This window comes from Zea mays, chromosome 5, assembly GCF_902167145.1.
Source record: "Zea mays cultivar B73 chromosome 5, Zm-B73-REFERENCE-NAM-5.0, whole genome shotgun sequence".
Classification (NCBI taxonomy): Eukaryota; Viridiplantae; Streptophyta; class Magnoliopsida; order Poales; family Poaceae; genus Zea; species Zea mays.
Window position 1 is genome coordinate 78,136,200 of NC_050100.1, and position 23,236 is coordinate 78,159,435.

A 23,236-nucleotide genomic window follows, 5' to 3' on the forward strand; every position below is an offset into this window, starting at 1 on the left:
TGATGTTGAGGCTGTTGCCCCCGTCCATAAGGACCTTGGTGAGCCTGACGTTGCCGACGACGGGGTCGACGACGAGCGGGTATTTCCCCGGGCTCGGCACGTGGTCGGGGTGGTCGGCTTGGTCGAAGGTGATGGGCTTGTCGGACCAGTCTAGGTAGACTGGCGCCGCCACCTTCACCGAGCAGACCTCTCGGCGCTCTTGCTTGCGATGCCGAGCCGAGGCATTCGCCGCATGCCCGCCATAGATCATGAAGCAGTCGCGGACCTCGGGGAACTCTCCTGCTTGGTGATCTTCCTTCTTGTCATCGTCGCGGGCCCTGCCACCCTCCGCGGGTGGCCCGGCCCTATGGAAGTGGCGCCGAAGCATGACGCACTCCTCCAGGGTGTGCTTGACGGGCCCCTGATGATAGGGGCACGGCTCTTTGAGCATCTTGTCGAAGAGGTTGGCACCTCCGGGGGGCTTCCGAGGGTTCTTGTACTCGGCGGCGGCGACAAGGTCCGCGTCGGCGGCGTCGCGTTTCGCTTGCGACTTCTTCTTGCCTTTCTTCTTGGCGCCACGCGGAGTAGACGCCTCGGGAGCATCTTCCGATGGACGGCCCTGGGGCTGCTTGTCCTTTCGGAAGATAGCCTCGACCGCCTCCTGGCCAGAGGCGAACTTGGTGGCGATGTCCATCAGCTCGCTCGCCCTGGTGGGGGTCTTGCGACCCAACTTGCTCACCAGGTCGCGGCAGGTGGTGCCGGCAAGGAACGCGCCGATGACATCTGAGTCGGTGATGTTGGGCAGCTCGGTGGCGCTGCTTCGAGAATCGCCGGATGTAGTCCCGGAGAGACTCTCCCGGCTGCTGCCGGCAGCTTCGGAGGTCCCAGGAATTCCCGGGGCGCACGTACGTGCCCTGGAAATTTCCGGCGAAGGCTTGAACCAAGTCATCCCAGTTGGAGATCTGCCCCGGAGGCAGGTGCTCCAACCAGGCGCGAGCGGTGTCGGAGAGGAACAGGGGGAGGTTGCGGATGATGAGGTTGTCGTCGTCCGTTCCACCCAGTTGGCAGGCCAGGCGGTAGTCCGCGAGCCACAGTTCCGGTCTCGTCTCCCCCGAGTACTTTGTGATAGTAGTTGGGGGTCGGAACCGGGTCGGGAACGGCGCCCGTCGGATGGCCCGGCTGAAGGCCTGCGGACCGGGTGGTTCGGGCGAGGGACTCCGATCCTCCCCGCTGTCGTAGCGCCCCCCACGCCTGGGGTGATAGCCTCGGCGCACCCTCTCGTCGAGGTGGGCCCGACGGTCGCGATGATGGTGCTCGTTGCCGAGGCGGCCCGGGGCCGCAGGCGCGGTGTTGCGCATGCGCCCGGTGTAGACCGAGGCTTCCCGCATGAATCAGGAAGTCGCGGCATGAGGTTCCGAGGGGTATCCTTGCCTTCGGGAGGCAGTGCTCTCGGCCCGTCGGACCGCGGCGCCTTCCAGGAGATTCTTGAGCTCCCCCTGGATTCGCCGACCCTCGGTGGTTGATGGCTCCGACATCGCGCGGAGGAGCATCGCTGATGCGGCCAGGTTCTGACCGACCCCACTGGATGCGGGTGGTGGCGTGACCCTGATGTCATCGGCGACGCGGTGCTGGAGACCCTGGGGCAGGTGACGTATTTCTCCGGCCGGGGGTTGGCCCGCCCATACCTGCCCGACGTCCCGGCGGATCGGCTCAAGCGCTCTTGCTCCCTCATCGAGCCTGGCCTGCGCCCCGCGGACTTGCTCGAGCTGTGGGTCGTAACCCCCCGCCGGAACGGGGACCACAGCTAGCTCCCGCGGGATGTCAGCGCGAGGCACCGGCCTAGGGAGATCACCGTCCTCCGGCATGCCGAGACGATTGCCTTCGGAGGGACCCCCTAGCTCGACGTGGAAACATTCGCGGCTTGGGCCGCAGCCCTCGTCGTCGAGGCTGCGGCTACCGTCGGAACAGTCGGAGAGGCAGTAGTCGCATGCGGTCATGAAGTCCCGCATGGCACTGGGGTTGCCAAATCCAGAGAAATCCCAACAGATGTTGGGATCGTCGTCTTCCTTGGAGCCAGAGGGCCCGTAGGTCGAGACGTCCGTCAACCGGTCCCAAGGCGACCGCATGCGAAACCCCACAGGGTTTGAACTCGCCTCTACGAGAGCGCCCGCCAAAGCAAGGTCGCTAGGCGGGTTGAGGCTGAGTCCAAATGACGTAGGATGGGAATCGGTCGGTACCTTTTGGTCGTCGAGTGGCGATGAAGTCACGTCGAGGACTGACTGCACCGTCGCCTCAGGTACGAGGGCGACGTCCTGCAAGCTTTTCGCAAGCGCGCTGGCGTCGTCCACTTGCTCGGGTTTGGCGTGTCGCGGGGAGACGGCGCTCACCTTCGTCTCAAACGCGAGGTTGACGCCCGACGCGCCCCCCGTTGGGGCGCTAGGGACGTCGACTCGCTCGACAGCCGACGAGGCGCGGCCTCCTGCTTGGCCTTGGTTGCCCCGCCTCCTCCTCCGTTGGCGGGGGAGAGGACGGGGCGAGCTCGAAAGTCGTTCTTCCACCACGCGGGGAAGACGTCGTCGATTCCGCCGCCGGAGGGCGGGCTGTCGGCCGCCATTGTCGTTGTCGCGCGGCGGTGGAAGGAGTATCATGTCGTAGCTGCCGTCGAAGGACATGAACTCAAGGCTCCCGAAACAGAGCACCATCCCGGGTTGGAGAGGTTGCTGGAGACTGCCCATCTGGAGCTTGACGGGAAGCTGTTCGTCAACACGCAGCAGGCCCCTACCTGGCGCGCCAACTGTCGGCGTTTCGAGACCGGGGGTCCCTCAGGCCGACGAGTGAGTGTCGCGTTCCCCAGCCCAGATGGGTCGAGCGCGTGGGCGAGCACAAAGGGGGGAGAGAGCGAGGCGGCCGGAGTCCGGTGTGAGAGAGGTGGGAATCCCGCGGCCTTCGTGTTCGTCCCGCGCCCAGGTCAGGTGCGCTTGCAGTAGGGGGTTACAAGCGTCCACGCGGGAGAGGGAAGCGAGCGGCCCCAAGAGAGCGCCTGTCCCGTCCTCGTCCCCGCGCGGCCAACCCTCTCTAGGAGGGCCCTGGTCCTTCCTTTTATAGGCGTAAGGAGAGTATCGAGGTGTATAATGGGGGTGTAGCAGAGTGCTACGTGTCTAGCGGGGGAGAGCTGACGCCCTAAGTACATGCCAATGTGGCAGCCGGAGAGATCTTGGCACCCTGCTGGTGTGATGTCGTGGCCGTCGGAGGAGCGACGGTGCCTGGCGGAGGGACAGCTGTTGGAGCGGTCGAGTCCTTGCTGACGTTCACCTGCTTCCGTAAGAGAGCTGAGAGCCGCCGTCGTCACAGAGCGTGCGGGGCGCCATCATTGCCTATCTGGCGGAGCTGGCCAGATGGGACACCGGTCTTGTTCCCTGCGGCCCGAGTCAGCTTGGGGTAGGGTGATGATGGCGCTTCCTGTTGACGTGGCTGGCCTGCGCCCTAGGCTGGGCGATGTGGATGCTCCTCCGAAGCCAAGGTCGAGTCTGTCTTCCATGGCCGAGGCCGAGTCCGAGCCCCTGGGTCGGGCGAGGCGGAGGTCGTCGGCAGAGGCCAGGGTGGAGTCCGAGCCCTGGGGTTGGGCGGAGCGAAGTTCGTCGTCTTCTAGGGCTGAGCCCGAGTCCGAGCCCTGGGTCGGGCGGAACAGAGTTCGCCGTCTTCCGGGTCTTAGCCCGAGTCCGAGCCCTGGGTCGGGCGGAGCGGAGTTCACCGTCTTCCGGGACTTAGCCCGAGTCCGAGCCCTGGGTCGGGCGGAGCAGAGTTCGCCGTCTTCCGGGACTTAGCCCGAGTCCGAGCCCTGGGTCGGGCGGAGCGGAGTTCGTCGTCTTCCGGGACTTAGCCCGAGTCCGAGCCCTGGGTCGGGCGGAGCGGAGCTTCCTATGGTGCCTTCGGCAGGGCCTAACTGCCTGTCAGTCTCACTCTGTCGAGTGGCACTGTAGTCGGAGTGGCGCAGGCGGCGCTGTCCTTTTGTCAGACCAGTCAGTGGAGCGGCGAAGTGACGACGGTCACTTCGGCTCTACCGGAGGGCGCGCGTCAGGATAAAGATGTCAGGCCACCTTTGCATTAAATGCTCCTGCGATTCGGTCGGTCGGTGCGGCGATTTAGTCAGGGTTGCTTCTTAGCGAAGGCAGGGCCTCGGGCGAGCCGGAGATGTGTCTGCCGTTGGAGGGGGGCCTCGGGCGAGACGGAAACCCTCTGGGGTCGGCTGCCCTTGTCCGAGGCTAGGCTCGGGCGAGGCGTGATCGAGTCGCTCGAATGGACTGATCCCTGACTTAATCGCACCCATCAGGCCTTTGCAGCTTTATGCTGATGGGGGTTACCAGCTGAGAATTAGGAGTCTTGAGGGTACCCCTAATTATGGTCCCCGACAGCTGTGTACATGAGTTTCTGATCCTGGCACGTACATGGTTCGCATTCGGTTTGCCTTCCAAAACCGGGTGTGACACAACCCATGTTAGTCTTAGCAATTAAGCAAGTATATAGTTCAACTTGATTACCATTAAAATCCACTAAGTATAGCTAACCATCTTGATGAGGACATCACTTCTATACATACAATGAATGGACCGATAACACGATCTCGTGCACGACAGCTAAATCTCCAGGTACGTTCTACCCTAGTCAATTGTGTTTCAGAGCTTACGCTTGGGGCCATAGATGTTTTGATGATTGGGTACCTTGGAGAGGACCAGCAAGGACTTGAGAAAGGCCAAGGTATTGAGGAGGAGCAGCAAGGGCGGCCACAATAGGAAGGAGATCAAGTCCGACTCGGCTGCGACTCCATCTCGAGTTCCAGGACCAGTCTGCACTAAAATGGACGCCCAGGATGCATCCGGACTCCGATTGCGACGGACTTGATATGGTTGGAAAGATAAGGAGATTATCTAACCAACCCAATTGGTTCCACCTTAAAATTCATCTGGAGTCAACGGCAATCGTCGAAACAATTCAGCGTTCAGATTCTGTTTTGGTGTTGCGACACCGTCTGTTGGGCCGTGTATCGCGTCGAAGCCCATTAGGGGCGAGTCCAGGGGTCACGCACACCCTAATACTCTATTTGTTCAGCAGCCGCCGCCACATTAGGTTTTGGGGTTTTTCTTAGATCAATTCTATCATCGAACAGTGTCACCGTCATCGGTTTGTGAGACCCCATCCCGTGATCAATACAATTTTGGTTGTGTTTCTTTCCTGTTCTTGCTTGTGTTCTTGATTGCGCTTGCAGGGATAAGCCTTCGTGGCGAGGTCACTCGTGTGTCACGGGTCATAACCAACGGAGCCGTGGTGTAGTGATTGCGAGGAACCGTTCGCTCGGAGCCTTGGATCATCAACGTCGAGATCTCCATTCAATCAAATTATCGCATCTCACGGAAGATCGGGCCGCGTCTACTATCAATTGGTATCAGATTTCCAGGTTGCCCGTGAGGTATAATCCTACCTTTAGATTAGTTTTGTTTCATCCCATAGTCCACAAAAAGTCAAAAAAATAAAATTACGATCAGTTTATTCCGACCTAAAACCATCGCCTTAGCCTTTGCACAATTCAGTTTTAGAGTCCGCAGTTCTGAGTTCGTGTTCTAGGTTGAGTTTGGTTGTTGGTTTAGATTTGTTTTAGTTCAGTTTGATTCTGTCCATCCGCTTTCATCCTACAAAACCGACCCTATCTACAAAACAGATCCTATCTCTAAAACGACCCTATCCACAAAACAGATCCTATCTCTAAAACCGACCATATCCATAAAACAAATCCTATCTATAAAAACGACCCTATCCACAAAATAGATCCTATCTCTACAACTGACCCTATCCACAAAATAGATCCTATCTCTAAAACCGACCGTATCCACAAAACCGAACCCCCACCCTTCCAACACCTCGCTAGAAACCCTGATTCGGAGTCCAAACTTAAAACAGCCGTAACTTTCGCCTCGAAACTCGAATCGGGCTCATTTTTTTCAAATCGCACAGAATTAAATTTCGCATCCGATTCTTTCCGGCATTGCCGGATTCGCTGTTTTTAAAATTCCCAAATTCGGCTTGGAAATAGGACTTCTCATTTTCTAAACATTTATTCCGATTTTAGGGCAAACTTGTAGAAATTCTAGAGGACGCGTCATTGCACAAAAAAATCTAAAACTTGGTGTGTTTTCTTCTTATATGTTGCTGCAAAAGAGAAAAATATAAAACAAATATTTGAAGAAAAAATCAAAAAAAGAGAAAAAAGAAAAAGAAAAGAGTAGCACATAAACAGAAACGCCAGTGTTCTGTGCACCTCTGTCATTATTTTGCCCCAAGCCTGTTTCTTGCTGCACCTAGATACTTGTACCTCCTTTCTTGTGCCTTGGTCCAACTGTTCTATTACATTTTCTAGGCCAGCAACTAGGACGAGTACTTGGAACACTTATTCAGCATTGCTATATGTTACTGACTTGTGTGCCACATATATATATATTTAGTCAGCCTTCCCAGAGCCCCAGCTTTCTCTCGAGCAGAACAGGTACTCCTTTGCAATCACACCCACGCTCGTTGGACAGTCACACCGGTCACTGTTTGCCACCTGCAGTGCTGGTAAGAACCTTGTAAGAGCGGGGTAAGACACTTCATAATTTGTATTCCACCACCTCCACCACCATCCTGAGAGATAGTTGTAGGATTCACATTGTTTGTTGCCTTTTTGTCTCTGTTTTGTGCTAACAATGATAGGACCAAAGAATCAAATGGACAAGGACAAGGGGCCTAAGCTTAACGACGATGAGTGTGTCTCTCAGATGGAATTGAAGGAGATGATGCGCGCGATGACTGAAGCTTTTAAAAAATACCAGGACTCTACGGCGACATCCTATGAGTAGCTTGATCGATGAGTTGCTGAACTTGTTACACGCATGGACGTACTGGAGGCTCGTCCCCCACCACCAACTCCAGCCCCAGCTCACTCTACTGTGGACGACGACGACGATGTTTATGCATCGTTGCGACAACACCTCGCACGTAATCGACAAGGTATGGGAGGTAATGGTAGACGACGTCATCATAATCCTGAACCATACCATGATCCATTTGCTAAGATTAAGTTCTCTATTCCACTGTTCATGGGTTCTTATGATGTTGAAGCTTACTTAGACTAGGAGATGACGGTAGAACAAAAATTTAATTCCCATCTTATTCCTGAGCAGCATAGGGTTAGACAAGCCACTAGTGAATTTAGAGATTTTGCTATCATTTGGTGGAATTAACTTGTTAACACACGTGCTCACAAACATGGAATGCGTTAAAAGAGGAGATGCGAGCTCGCTTTGTTCCCCCTTCTTATAGACATGATCTTCGAAAAAAATTGCAACGCTTAGATCAGGGAGACATGTCGGTACAGGAATACTACCAAGAGCTTCAGAAAGGTATGCTACGATGTGGGGTAGTTGAGGATCCAGAGGATCAAATGGTTAGGTTTTATGGGGGATTGAGAGGCAGAAGATTCAGGATATTGTTGATTATAAAGAATATCATTCTATACAACGCTTGTTCTATCTTTCTATGTTGGCAGAAAAAGAATTGTAGGGTCGTCAACAGCAGAGGAGCAGCACTTTCACGCCACACCAGCCACCGGCGCCAGCCAAGGCGTCATCCTCTTCGGGCGTACGGACGTCCACATCTTCCTCCACCAGCGGCACACGCAGCACCGCACCTTCGGCATCACAGGGACACGACAACAACAAGTCCTTGGTGCCTTCGGGTGTTGCAGCAAAACCTGCTACGACCACCTCTTCCACAGGTCGCTCCTCCGACATCAAGTGCCACCGCTGCCAGGGACTTGGCCATATTCAGCGAGATTGCCCCAGCAAACGGGCATACATTGCTACTGGTGATGGTGGGTATGTTAGTGCTTATGATGTGGAAGATGAAGATACTGTTGGAGCTAACATTGCAGAGACTTATGATGGTGATGAAGAGGTTCTTGGTACAACAGCGACCGAGACCTATAAGGCCTTGATTGTGCAACGAGCTTTGAGTGCCACCGCTAGTGACGACGACAACAGATAGCGCCACAACCTCTTCAACATGTTCCTCATCGTCAAGGACTGTCGTGTACATACCATCATTGACGGTGGTAGCTGCAACAACTTGGTGAACGTTGAGGTGGTCAAGAAGCTTGGCTTGACCACACGACAGCATCCCCACCCTTATCACATTCAATAGTTTAACAACAGTGGTAAGTTCAAGGTAACAAAAACAGCAAGGGTGCATTTTTTATTGGCTCTTACCATGACTTTGCTGATTTTGATGTGGTGAGTATGGATGCTTGCTCTCTTTTACTGGGACGTCCTTGGGAGTTTGATACTGATGCTATTCACCATGGTAGATCTAATAAATATACTTTCATGCATAAGGGAAAGAAAATTGTGTTGCTTCCTATGACTCCCACTGAAATGGTCCACTTTGAACATGAGAAAAAGACTAATGCTAAGCAAAAAGGTGTTTTGAACTCTGAAAATCAGCAACCTATTAAGTTAAAAACTCCTACTTTGCTAGCCACTAAATCTGATATTGATGAGTTACATGCCTCTGTTGGACTTTGCTATGCCTTAGTGTGCAAAAATGTTTTCTATTCCATTGATGATACGTCTATTGCTTTGCCACCGTCTATTGCTAACCTTTTGCAAGACTATATGGATGTGTTTCCCTCTGAGATACCCCCTGGATTACCACCTGAGTTGCCTCCAGATTTTCGAGTTAGTTCCACCTTTAACATTTCAGATTTGAAGCCATATATGGGTGACGAAGATGAGATCGAGTCGAGGACGAATCCAATTCAAGAGGAGGAGGATGATGAGGACATCACTTCTATACATACAATGAATGGACCGATAACACGATCTCGTGCACGACAGCTAAATCTCTAGGTACGTTCTACCCTAGTCAATTGTGTTTCAGAGCTTATGCTTGGGGCCATGGATGTTTTGATGACTAGGTACCTTGGAGAGGACCTGCAAGGACTTGGGAAAGGCCAAGGTGTTGAGGAGGAGCAGCAAGGGCGGCCACAACAGGAAGGAGATCAAGTCCGACTCGGCTGTGACTCCATCTCGGGTTCCAGGACCAGTCTGCACAAAAATGGACGCCCAGGATGCATCCGGACTCCGATTGCGACAGACTTGATATGGTTGGAAAGATAAGGAGATTATCTAACCAACCCAACTAGTTCCACCTTAAAATTCATCTGGAGTCAACGGCAATCGTCGAAACAATTCAGTGTTTAGACTCTGTTTTGGTGCTGCAACACCGTCTGTTGGGCCGTTGGGCCGTGTATCGCGTTGAAGCCCATTAGGGGCGAGTCCAGGGGTCACGCACGCCCTAAAACTCTATTTATTCAGCAGCTGCCGCTACATTAGGTTTTGGGGTTTTGCTTAGATCAATTCTGTCATCGAACAGTGTCACCGTCATCGGTTTGTGAGACCCCATCCCGTGATCAATACAATTTTGGTTGCGTTTCTTTCCTGTTCTTGCTTGTGGTCTTGATTGCGCTTGCAGGGATAAGCCTTCGTAGTGAGGTCACTCGTGTGTCACGGGTGATAACCAACGGAGCCGTGGTGTAGTGATTGCGAGGAACCGTTCGCTCGGAGCCTTGGATCATCAACGTCGAGATCTCCATTCAATCAAATTATCGCGTCTCACGGAAGATCAGGCTGCATCTACTATCACATCTAGCACTCCCTTAAATGTTATTGAATCATCACTTCTTCTAAAGATAGTAACACCTATTTCAGTAAAAAGACAGTTGTAGCCCATTTTGCATAATTGAGAAACAGAATGCAAATTGTAATCTAAAGAATCTACAAGAAAAACATTAGAAATAGAATGGTCAAAAGATATAGCAATTTTTCCCAAACCTTTGACCAAACCTTGATTTCCATCCTCGAATGTAATAGCTCTTTGGGGATCTTCATTTTTCTCATTGGAGGAGAACATCCTTTTCTATCCTGTCATGTGGTTTGTGCACCCGCTATCGATTATCCAACTTGAACCACCGGATACATAAACCTACAAAACAATTTTAGGTCTTGATCTTAGGTACCCAAATGGCCTTGGGTCCTTTTACATTAGAAACAAGCACCTTAGGTACCCAAACACAAGTCTTTGAACTCTTGTGTTTGCCCCCAACATATTTAGCAACTACTTTGCCTGATTTGTTAGTTAAAAGATATGAAGCATCAAAAGTCTTAAATGAGACATTATATTCATTTGATGCAGCAAGAATTTTCTTTTTAGTCATTTTAACATGAGTTGTATGCCTAGAACTAGAAGCATTATTTTTATACATAAAAGCATGATGAGAAACATTGTGAGGTTTTCTAGCATGAATCTTCCTAATTTTATGTTCGGGATAGTTTGCAGGATATAAAATGTAACCCTCACTATCTTGAACCATGGGAGCTTTGCCCGTGACAAAATTAGATAGTTTCTTAGGGGTATTAAGCTTGACATTGTTCCCCTATTGAAAACCAATGCCATCCTTAATCACAGGGCGTCTCCCATTATAGAGCATGCTTCTAGCAAATTTAAAATTTTCATTCTCTAGTTCATGCTCAACAATTTTAGCACTTAATTTAGCTATGTGATCATTTTGTTGTTTAATCATGGCAAGGTGATCATCCATAGCTTCAATGTTAACATCTCTACATCTAGTACAAATAGCAACATGTTCAACAGTAGATGTAGAGGGTTTGCAAGCATTCAATTCTTCTATCTTAGCATTTAATATGGTATTTTTATTTCTAAGACAGGAAATAGAATCATTAGAAGCATTTAACTCTTCAATCGTAGAAACTAGATTATCATTCTCAATTCTAAGACAAGAAATTGAATCATGGCATGTGCTAAGCTCTTTAGACAGATTTTCATTTTTCTCTACTTCTAGAGCATAAGCATTTTTCAACTTAACAATTTTTTTGTTTTCTTTAATAAGGAAGTTGTCTTGGCTTTCTAAGAGGTCATCCTTCTCATTAATGGTTTCTATTAGTTCATTTAATTTTTTCTTTTGGTCCATGCTAAGGTTAGCAAAAAGAGCAAGTAAATCATCTTCATTATCGCTAGAGCTACCCTCATCACTAGATGTATATTTGAGGGTGGCTCTAGAGTGTACCATCTTCTTATTGCCGTCCTCAGCCATGAGACACTTGTGGCCGACGTTGGGGAAGAGGAGTCCCTTGTTGATGGCGATGTTGGCGGCATACTTGTCGGAGGAGTCGGTGGACCTCTCATCGGAGTCCCATTCCCGACATATGTGTGCATCACCACCCTTCTTCTTGTAGTATCTGTTCTTCTCCTTCTTCTTCCCCTTCTTGTCATCGTCCCTGTCACTTTCACTAGAAATTGGACATTTAGCTATGAAATGACCGGAGTTACCACAACGGTAAAACACCCTCTTAGAGCAGGACTTGTAGTCTTTCCCCCTCCTTTGTTTGAGGATTTGACGGAAACTCTTGATGATGAGCGCCATTTCCTCGTTGTCGAGCTTGGAGGTGTCGATTGGAAGCCTACTTGATGTAGACTCCTTCTCTTCTTCCATCGCCTTGAATGCGACGAGTTGCATCTCGGGTGTAGAGTGGCGCCTTGCTCCAAGTTGACAATGTGTTTGGAGTCTTTGATCATTAGTTCAAAGCTCACAAACTTACCAATCACTTCCTCGGGAGACATTAGTTTGTATCTAGGATCCCCACGTATTAATTGTACTTGAGTAGGATTACAAAAAACAAGGGATCTTAGAATAACCTTGACTATTTCATGGTCATCCCATTTGGTGCTCTCGAGGTTGCGCACTTGGTTGACCATCGCCTTGAGCCGGTTGTACATTGCTTGCGGCTCTTCCCCTTTGTTGAGGACGAATCGACCGAGTTCTCCCTCGATCGTCTCGCGCTTGGTGATCATGGTCACCTCATCCCCTTCGTGCGCGGTTTTGAGGACGTCCCAAATTTCTTTGGCGCTCTTTAACCCTTGCACCTTGTTATACTCCTCTCGACACAAGGAGGCGAGGAGTATAGATGTGGCTTGGGAGTTAAAGTGTCTAATTTAGGCGGCCTCGTCTGAGTCGTAGTCCTTGTACCCCACCTTTGGTGCCTGCGCACCAAACTCAACAATATCCCAAATGCTTTCATGGAGTGAGGTTAGATGGTGCCTCATTTTATCACTCCACATACAATAATCTTCACCATCAAAATATGGTGGTTTGCCTAGGGGTACAGAAAGTAATGGAGCGCGCTTTGAAATACAGGGATAGCGTAGGGGCATCTTACTATACTTCTTGCTCTCATGGCGCTTAGAAGTAGTGGACGACTCGGAGCTTAATGTGGAGGGTGACGAAGAGTTAGTCTCATATTAGACCACCTTCTTCATCTTCTTCTAGTCACCTCTCCGATGCGACATGATGGAGGAAGAGGATCCTTCCTTGTATTTGTTGCCGGACTCCCTTGAGAGAGTCCTCCCCGAGCTTGCGGCCTTTTCGCCGGTCATGATCTCCCTCTTGGTGTGATCTCCAGATATCACTTCGAGTTTGTTAGACTCTTAATGAAGCACTGGCTCTGATACCAATTGAAAGTCGCCTAGAGGGGGGTGAATAGGCGAAACCTGAAATTTATAAACTTAAACACACACTACAAGCCAGGGTTAGCGTTAGAATTAAATTCAAGTCCGAAGAGAGGGAAAACAAATCAAACAAGAATCAAGGCAAGTGAACACGATGATTTGTTTTACCGAGGTTCGGTTCCAAAGAACCTAGTCCCCATTGAGGAGGTCACAAAGACCGGGTCTATTTGAATCATTTCCCTGTCTCAAACGGTCACTTAGACCGAGTGAGCCTTCTTCCTTAATCTCACGGGTCACTAAGACCTCGTAAGGACCACCACACACTTGGTGTCTCTTGCTTCGCTTACAAAGCACTTGAGAATAAGAATAGGAAAAGAAAAAGGCCAATCCAAGCGACATGAGCAACAAAAGAACACAAGTCCCTAATGGAATTGAGTTGATTTGGAGGCTTAGAGAGGATTCGATCTATTTGATGTGTCTTGGAGTGGAGTCTTTTGCTCTTGTATTGAATGAGGTGTTTGGAATGCTTGGATGGATATGAATGAGGTGGTTGGGGGTATTCATAGCCCCCAACCACTTCCATAGCCGTTGGTGAAGGATGCTGGCGATGGGCGCACCAGACAGTTCGGTGCACCATCGGACACCCACTGTTCATTATTCGGTGCTCTGCCACGTCAGCTAACCGTTAGGGTTCGGAGCTGGCCGGCTGTTGGAGCCTTTGTCTTCTTGCGGCACCGGACAGTCCGGTGCCCTTTGACTTTGCTGCTCTAACTCTGTCGCGCACTGTTCACCGTGGCAGGCGCTTTTGCAGTCGACCGTTGACGCGAGCTAGCCGTTGCTCCGCTGGCTCACCGGACAGTCCGGTGAATTATAGCGGAGCGCGCCCTAGAATTCCCGAGAGTGGCTGGTTTGGAGTTGTACAGTCCTGGTGCACCGGACACTGTCCGGTGGCACACCGGACAGTCTGGTGCGCCATTTTTCAGCACACTCAAGTTCTTTGCTCCGATTAAATTGTGTCCCCAACTTGATTTCTTTCTTGATTTGTGTTGAACCATATGCACTTGTAATACATGAATACTTGACAAACTAGTTAGTCCACTTGTTTGCGTTGGTCATCAACCACCAAAATTAATTATAGGAAATGGTTAACTCTATTTCCCTTTCAATGGGCACATAAGAGTTAAAATAAGTCACCTTTAAGTATGGATAAAATTGGTTGTCACCATGAATTTTAGGATGAACTTGATTGGAAGGAGGCTTTAGGAACCACATGCTAAGGCCAGGGATAACAATGTTGAAGAAATGTTTTGATGACATGGTGAAATGTATCATTGCTATGACCAAAAAAGACTTGGAGATCTTCAAATGTCACAATGTGGCTAATCATGTATAGGAAGAACCCAAGTTTTCCCTCAACTTTGATTCTTGTATCTTTAACCAATCCTTCCATTCTAAGATAGTCGGCCAAGGATTTGAAAATGAAAGGTTCCATTCTAAATGATACCCTGCAGTTGTTGATATGACCTTCAAGTAGCTCTCGAACTTTTTCCTCCCCGGTCAGCACTGATGTATACCTCAATTACTTTTTATTACGTCCAAGATAGCCCAAGAGATGTAGGGAAGGGAGAATAAAAAGGAAGAGGTCATCATCATCCTCCTCCCTCCTCCTAAGGTGATCTCTATTGCTCATGTCCATAGCAAAACTAAAAGTAGCATCAAGAGAAATAAGAAAAACTAATTACTAAAGCTAGTTATGTAGTTTATATAATTCAGTTTCTTTAGGTTTTGGCTAGTACCTTGATAAAATGAGTCAGGCACCAACACCCAGGATGGGGGAGGTTCATCCTCGCCTACTCTTGCTAGAGCAGGGACAATCTAAAAATAAATAAATTATTTGGTTCATATAAGCATCAGTAAGAACAGATTCCATGTACTAGTTACTAGTAGCACACAATACTAATAGAATGCAGGACAAACATACAACGATGTTTAGAAAAGAGGGAAATTCCATGTACTAAACTACTGAAGTGAAAATAAATAAATTGTATATTCACCTTCTCTGTATGGACCTACGCATTCCTCTACAATCTAATTTCATTAGCTTCTCCCTCAGCTATCTACTTTATTCTCCGTGGGGGCCGTGGCACAGCACGGATGGGGCAGGGCAGGCAAGCAAAGAAGCAAGCAAGCAAAGAAGTCATCAGGCAGATTTGTACAGAAGCAAGCAAGCAAAGAAGCAAGCAAGCAAGCAAATACACAGCGCAGGAGCAGATTTGTACAGATTCCCCATTTGTTTAACCCGTACTTACGAGCACGACGTAACCGAGGGGGTTAAACGTGCTCTTCAACACCCCTCCCCAGCTAAGCCAGAGATTAAAACCCTGTTCAACAGCATTGTGTTTCACTTTTTCACCGCGCAACACCGCCATCCTTTTACTACTAGCAGAGCAGTCATCAGGCAGGCAAGTCTGCTTGGCTAGCGCCGCACACCCCGCCAGTCCGGCTGGCTCCGCGACCGCGTGCTTTGACGGCGCCGAGGACAATCCCAACGCGCGGTGCTGCCTGTGCCTGTCCAACGCCGAACAAAAGAGAGGCAGAGAGCAGATATAACGAAAGAGAAGGGATCCTACCGGAGAGAAGCTCGCCAGTGGGTAGAGGTCGCCGACGGCGAGGAGGATGTTCCAGACCCTTAGAGACTTGGCTCCAATCCAGGACCTTCTCTAGCTAAAAAAAATCTCAAACCCATGAGCTTGAAATCCAGTGGGCTTAACCAAACTCAAAAAAAAATTAGAATCCAGATTTTTTCCTGGGCTTGGAATATAACCTGGATTGGGCTTCAATCCAACCTCAACCTGGTCTGGTTGGGTACTTGGGTAGAAACGAACGAGCTAAGTGAGGACGAGGCGGGGAATTTGCTATTTTGTCACTCTTAATTGTGAACTTCTCTATTTTAGCACAAGGCACATAAATCATAGACACAGATGGTCCACAAGTCATAGATAGAGGGTCACATAATAGCATTTAGCCCACGTTAAAAGGGTTAAAATAGCAAAATTTTCGGACGAGGCAGGGTTGGGTTGGGTTGCGGCATGTCTCTCTTCTGTACTAGAAATCCGGTGTTATCCTGCAGCTACACGCCAATGACACCCTAATCATTGGCAAGCATGTCTGTTATACCAACCATCAGCAGTTGGGCTCCCTGCAAATATGAATGGAATCATCAATTGTGGACGGACCGCGTCAATCAGTCTGCACGCCTCGACCAACGGGCCCAGCTTTCACTTCACTGCAATCCAGAATAGTCAGTCGTCCGTCGGTGACAAATGGCAGGGTTGGGCGAAGCTGTATTGTTGTATGCTATAGCTGTACTTTGTCAACTAATAAGGTTCCTTTTAAAAAAGAAAAATAGAGAGAGTTATCTTAGATCAAATACATGCATGAACAGTAGAGCTGGCTCGCCTAATCAAGCTAGCTAACACTAGATCGTACTTTAGCTAAACTGCCAACCATGACTCGCCAAACCCGAGTATTGTTTACTGTAAAGCGGTGCTAAGCTAGCAGGCTAGCAGCAAGGCTATACTGTAAAGAGATTACTTTTCCTTCCCAGCTTGCCATCCTATCTTTTCAATACTTTGTTCAGTGTCTTTCTCTACCTTCGCTATTAAGTTTTCTACAATGCATGGGTGGTCGGACGTAGGTAGCGAAATGGGTAAATTCCAAAAACAGATGTGCGGATTTGCGGCTTATAATTCTCGGCCCGGCCAAAAGCAAAAGACTGAAAGACCATGTTTTTACTGCGATGTATTATTATCTTTAGACCCCGCATGATTGTGTATATGGGGCAATTGTGCCATGGCTACCTTTTTTTTAGGTGTAAGGGGCTGTTTGGTAGCACACCTAAGCCGCCACGTCGCGCCACAGTTTTATCGTTGCAGATGTGGCGGCTGATTCGGCCGCCGCGACTTAGACGTGGTGTGGCGCCTAGCGTCACACACCAAACTAGCCTAGCCTTAAATACCCTGTGTTTTTAGACTTTGCGTATTGCTGGTAATTTTTTTCAAAACGAACCGTCGTATACCCCTACGTCATTAGTTATACTTAACGGTGTTAAGTCATGATAAAAATACAATTATACGCTTTTACCGTTTGAATAACAATTTGATTATATTTCAAATATAGTAATAGATATGATGAGAATTTGAATTATTTTTAAAATTTAAAAATTATTAGCAATTTAACTATGTTTTCTAACACGATAACAACATGACACCTGCACCATGTTAAGCATAATAATAAGATATTATATGCTTAATATTATAGGGGCAAACACGAAAGTCTAAAAACATAGGGCCACTGTCGTAATTGTCCCTTGTTTTTTTTATCAATGCTTAACATTGCTTTGTACAACTAAACGGAGTAGGGGCATACAACAGTTTTATTTCGAGAAAAAACGAGAGTAAACACGCAGAAGTCTAAAACATAGGGGCAAATATGTAGTTACACACTAAAACAGAGACACTGGTGCAATTGTCCCATTGTTTAAAAACACATAGCAGTAATTTCATAGCCATTGCCTGTTGAATACCATGAACTGGGAAAATCACGATATCATATGCATATTGCATCATAGACATGTCATATCACTATAGGCGCGACAGTGACACCTCCCCTTCTACTTTCTCACTAGGTATATGCCCGTGCGTTGCAACGGGGGCACTTGTACACAAATATGTCATTGTTTAGTGATGCTATCAAGAATCAACTCAACAATCATAACAAGTGAGTTGATCTAGGTACTTCACTAAATCATAGTTACATGCCCGTGCGTTGCGACGGGAGTAAAAAATAGATACAGATCGACAGACATCACTATGATATACAAAATGCAGACAAGTACATAGCTTCTGTTCATAATCGTTTGTGATGGACGTCAAATACCAAAATCGACTATAGAAAATATTGGATCCTTTTCCCTTTCACAAACTATGTCTTAACAAAGTTTCAAGTCACATGCACTGCATGAGAAAAAATAAGTTACCACAGAAAAAGATGGTACAAACATTATGCCATTGTAGACCTTATACTTGGACAAGAACATCACAAGAGAAGCAGAACAAAGCTACACCGCCAAGATCCAGAAGTAGACAATCTTCGTCGGGCTTCCACCGAAAAGTTGATCACTATACCAAACTTTTAATTCTCTGTATCATCAATATCCTCTTCCACTTGATCGACAACACGAGCATCCAACGTTACGCTCGGTGCCCAGACCAGCAGCTTTGCACCTTCTTGAATCAAGCCCTGTAGGCTGCAACTCCCTTTTGCTCAAACCTGCCCATGAAATCATCAGAGCGCTCGCATGGCAGATAATTTCATTAGGTGATTTAATTAGAATATTCTCAAAGCATATTCTATTCCTTGATTTCTAGATGGCCCAACATATGGCCGAAACGGCCACGATATGAACATGTTTGGTTTGTGGCACAAGCTTCTGCAACCACAACCAGCACTGGTTCACATCAGAAATGTATGGTCCGGTTGCATTTTGGATACTATAGACTTGAATGCTTAATGGCCTATAGCTGAGAAAATGTTTAAACTGGTACGATTCTGAATTCAAATAACATATGTGCTTTTATACAACCACCTAAGTCTAGTACACTATCATAGAACTCCATAAGTAGCACCTTGAATGAACTTAGAACATGCTAAAATGCACAGATATGATTATCAAATTTCCTAGGCAAAAGTACATCAATTACCTAAAAAGAAATGAAAGTCATAATATCATTGTCATATCAAAGCTATATTCTCATATCAAAATTATCTGATACCGTAATCTCTAATCCAAAAATATAAACAGAAAATGAATGCTCAAAAATCATAATTACAAATATTCAAGCTTAAGCAACTTCCCAATGGCAGCTGGCAATGGACCACCAAGATATCTGTTTGAGCCAGATCTCTGCAAAGCAATGCTCAGAAAGTGAGTGATTGAGTCGTAGTGTAAACTGTGAAACATAGAAGCATCTTTCAAAAGAAAAAGTTACATTATGGCGATACTCACAAGATCTTTAGCTTAGTCAGACTTCATATATCATCACTCAGACGTTTTAGTTTTTGTCTTCAATGTGGCTAACCTCCACGACATAATCCCTCATGAGCTTTGTATTGGCCTCATCAACAATCTGTAGACAGTGGAAAGCATAACAAATTGCGACACTAAACAATGTTGTTTTTTCTAAAAAATTATTGGATGTGATCTGTCTTTTGGAGATAATTGACACGATTTTACTGAGCAACAAATAGTAGATGGGGCAGAAGATTAATAACTCAACCTTGAATGATAATTTCTTCAAATTGTTCCACTAAAATTCGTTCTTCACATATGCAGATTGGACCTACAGTCGCACTAATACATCACCCAACCCCTGTTAGGGTTAGGGTTTCCCATTCTAACTCATTTGAATCCCTTCCAAACATAGGCAGTGAAAACTAAGTTGAATTAGAATATGGCACCAGTTACGAATGCTCTCTGATCAGTACACACCTCTAGAATCCTCATGGTTGTTTGCTTCCAGGACGAGACGAGAGATGAAACCACATATGCCTCAGTAATTTCATACGCTGTTTCACCAAAGGATCGAAGCCAGTAAAACAGCATGCGGTTCAAGAACTGGACTTACCGAGTCCCTTGAGCCTTGGAGACTCGTGTATCATCTTTTCGTAGAAAATCTCAGTGTCATTCATAGAGGTACCGGTGATGAACTCATTCAACTTGAATTAAGCTTCCCTATTGTAACTTTTATTGATGATCCAAATAAACGAGTGAAAAAGTAATCAAAGTACCATTTGGAGTCCCTTTGGCGATCACTCGGGACATGAAATCTCAAATTAATTTTAGTATACAAATTAATTTTCAGAATAAAGAATGCCAACCTCAAGCTGAGCAAGGACAATGCGGACATCGATGTAGTTAAAGAAGTGGCTTGAGGTTGATCGTTGCCTTCTGCTCCAGTGAACCCTCCCCAAAGACTGAATGATCACCAACCACAACCATAATATATAAGTGTGGTGACTATGCAGTGCAGTTGCTGAATGGATCAAGGAGGAGCAAAGTAGATGCAGATGGAGAGTCGAGAAGCGAACGGTTAGGTACCGAGAACGTACATCTTGTTGCACCTCCACTGGGAGGAGGACGCGCCCAACCTAGGCACCTTTGAGCGAAAGGACGGCGACACTGCACTCCATGACCAAGAAGCGCACGCTCACTCTGCTCTAGCGCTCTTCACTGATGCAACATGGACCTGAAAGTATGCCAGATAGGCGTCGCGTGGATATAAAGTCAAAAATGGCGTAGGAGATATTTGCTGGGTACTGGGTCTGTTCCTACATATAAGTACATAGCTTCTTCTAACCTAAAATGCACAATAAGGATTCATTTACCTTGAACGCGACCTGCTTGTTTGTGTTGTTCGTCAGCGGTAGCGTGCAAGAGATCTGCTTATTTAATTCGACTACATGATTTAGAGAAGAAATCAGGAAACTAAAGAACAATATAGGATGACCACGAATTACCTCAAAATGATTAGAAAACACATAACAAATATTGAATTGAACTCCAAAAAGGATAAAAAACGATGAACCCTAGAAACAACCAATAGAGAATTATCGAATGAGCGCTCGACACAGTGCATTAAATTTTCCATGAATACCTGTGAAGCTATGGTGGGTGCTAAAAAAATTCAAGGAAATCAATAGAATCATTGAGGAAGGAAATATAACAAAAATAAAAACACATACATGGGAATAGGAGCTCGATGGGGTCGAACTCGAGCAGCTCCACTGGCTCGGTGCTCATCCTGGAACAAAAACTCCTGCCATTCAAAATTCGCGATGCTGGGAGCGGCGAGGTGGGGAACTGGGGATTTGGAATTTTGATGCCTCCCCTCCGCTCATTTTCTGTTTTTTCTGACTATCTATATTCCTGAAGCATTGGAGCAGAGGACGAAGCAGAGGAAAATGAAGGGTTGAAATCAAAGGAAAAAAATCGGGATTTTGGAAGGGGCTCATGAAGTACCTCATGTCGCCGGTGTGCCCGTGGTCCCGTCCCCGGTGTCGGTGGTCGTCGATGCCGCTTTGCAGGTCCACGGCGAGCGTCGTCCTCGGTAACACCACGGTCACTTTTTGGCGACCTTGTTATATTCTCCAATCATCAGGCATCCTTTGCTCTTTGGGGCTGTCGCAACATCTGGGCTCATACCCTATAAGAAAAAAGAACAGGTAATCATAGGAGTGCAAAGAAAGCAAAACTTCAAAACAAGATTTTTAATGTGCAAAAAATTGATGAGAAAAAATTGGCTATTATTTTTCCCTTGTTTGGGACAACTCGAGTTGAAATTGAAACCCACTAATGAATTTCATGTGTATGACCTGTAACAAAATTATTTATCTATTTTCAGCTGAAGAAAACAATAACCATAACAATGCTTCATCTATCTATATAAAATAGAATCGCAAGTTTAAGCTTCACGATTTTACTTTGTTGTCAATGCACACAGCACAGCACAGTTCAGCTCAGACCTTGAAACTATGCTAACTAAAGAAAAATATAGTGGAACATCATGAACTGTATTTAGTGCATAGCCTTACGTTCGACAGTTATTATTCTTTGATGTTTTCCAGATTGATTTCCAGTTCACATATGCAAATAAACCAGTACCTCAGTGGCACCATCATTGGCAGCAAGTAAATGAGCCCTTGCCATTGTATCATCCTTCTCCAGACACACAGCACGCTGTAAAACATAGCATGAGGCATAACCGCGTAAGGGAAAAAACTGCAAGACTGGTCAAGCTATCCTGGTGATGAGAATGCATTTTGAGAAAACAAACAAGAACCTCATGAGGGTCATCCATGGTAGCAGTTGATTTGAAGAACAAGTCCAAGCATGAATTCTCCACTACAAAAGACCAGATAGGTTAATTCAATTTAGAAACAAGGAGAGAACAAGAAAGATTGCAACCATCTTATAGAATTCTGTGTGCTGCATATAATCGTTTCAGGTCACCTAAATTGACTTTGGAAGATGCATTTCCAACAGCATGGAGTAGAGCAATAGTTCCACAAACATTTCCCAATGATTCGATCTGTTTTATAAAGTAAATCTGGTCCTATGTTTCCTGTGTTACACAAGGCAGCATGAAACACCATGCACAGTAAAGGGATATGGGCAACTTGATATAAAACCATCAGAGATTTGGATGATGGTGTCGGTGTTTTGGGTCCGACCGCACACCCGGGGTTGCCCCTCAAGGTGTTTTTAGGAGTAGGACGGTGTCGACAACTGTAGCAAAATGGTTTGTGCCGATTGCACGAGGAACAGTGGACAAGGTTTACAGGTTCGGGCCGCTTAGAGATGCGTAACACCCTACGTCCTGGTGAGTATGCTTGGTGAATGTGGTTACAAGAGAGCTCTCTGGATTGAGAATACAGAGAGTTGACGTGGGTGGCTAAGTAATAGGGTCGATCGTTCTGAAGGGGTGCCCCTAGGCCTTATATACTCGACCGTGGGGCAATACATGTGGATATGATAACAACGAGTAGCTAAAAGATAGTGAACTTCTTGAGTTTATCTCCGTGTAATCCTGCCGACTTATCCTCGCATGGCTCCGTTGCATGGGAGCCCCAGCGCGGGAAAGTCGGATCTCTGTTGTGGTCATTCGCTCGACGTTGTGGGTCATCCAGGTTTACATCAATCCTGCCTCATGTCGATCTGCTCTGCTGGTTGTCTCTCCCCAGGCCCACGAAAGAATGACCTTATGATTTATTGGGCCCTTGGGCCTTTCGTGAGGTCTTTTACTCTTTAGTGGACCCGGGGGATATCTATCCCCCACAAGCCCCCGATCTTTGGGTTAATTTAGAGGTAATCAGCCCAAAGATCCCAGGTCCAGCTTGCAGGTGATTTGAAGAAAATGACTTCCTGTTGTCTTCTCCTGCTTCGATCACTTGTTGACCGGAGCTTAGTTTCGTGCTTGTGCCTTAGAGGTCGGCATTTCAATTTGTAGGATTCTGAACTTTATTGGGTGCACCGGAGGTGCACCCAATGGGTGTAGCCCCCGAGCTTCGAGTAGATTTTTAGAAAATAATCTGCTTGAAGGTCTTCCCCAGAAATTATTTCCATTAGTGCTCCTGCGTTTTGGTTGAAGGTTGGCCTTTTAATCTTGTCCCATGCCTTAGAAGTCGGCACTATCTTGGTTTGGAATGATGATCCATGGGATGCACCGGAGGTGCACCCAATGGGTGTAGCCCCCGACCTTCAAATGGATTTTTGAGGATAATCCGTTCGAAGGTCTTCCTTTTGTGTCTCTTTGCTGAAAATTATCCTTTCTGTTTGTAGGAATTGGCATGAAGCTATTCGCATTATGCTTTGGAGGTCAGCATTATGTCATCAATATTTTGCTTCAGAGGTCAGCATATATTTTGTCTTTAGCAGCCGAGTTCGCAATCCATCCATATCTTGCTAGGTAGTGCAATTTATTTGCTCTGTGACTGATTGGACGTTTGACGGACGTACTCTGTCTAGTCCTCACGTCGCTTCTGTCGGCCATATTTTGTACTTCACTGGCTATATTTGGCTTTCCTCTGA

At 47.3% G+C, this 23,236-nt stretch overlaps 1 long non-coding RNA gene and 1 pseudogene across 1 annotated transcript; both read right to left on the minus strand.

Moving 5' to 3' along the window:
- Positions 1–18,701: 18,701 nt before the first annotated feature.
- Positions 18,702–19,839, minus strand: LOC111589318 (chaperonin-like RBCX protein 1, chloroplastic; annotated as a pseudogene).
- Positions 19,840–21,334: 1,495 nt separating this feature from the next.
- On the minus strand, positions 21,335–21,750 carry LOC103626587 (uncharacterized). Its single transcript, XR_553016.2, has 3 exons — positions 21,659–21,750; positions 21,489–21,550; positions 21,335–21,385 (listed from the first exon to the last, which is right to left on the minus strand). It is a non-coding gene; the product is annotated as an uncharacterized lncRNA (long non-coding RNA).
- Between the last annotated feature and the right edge of the window lie 1,486 nt (positions 21,751–23,236).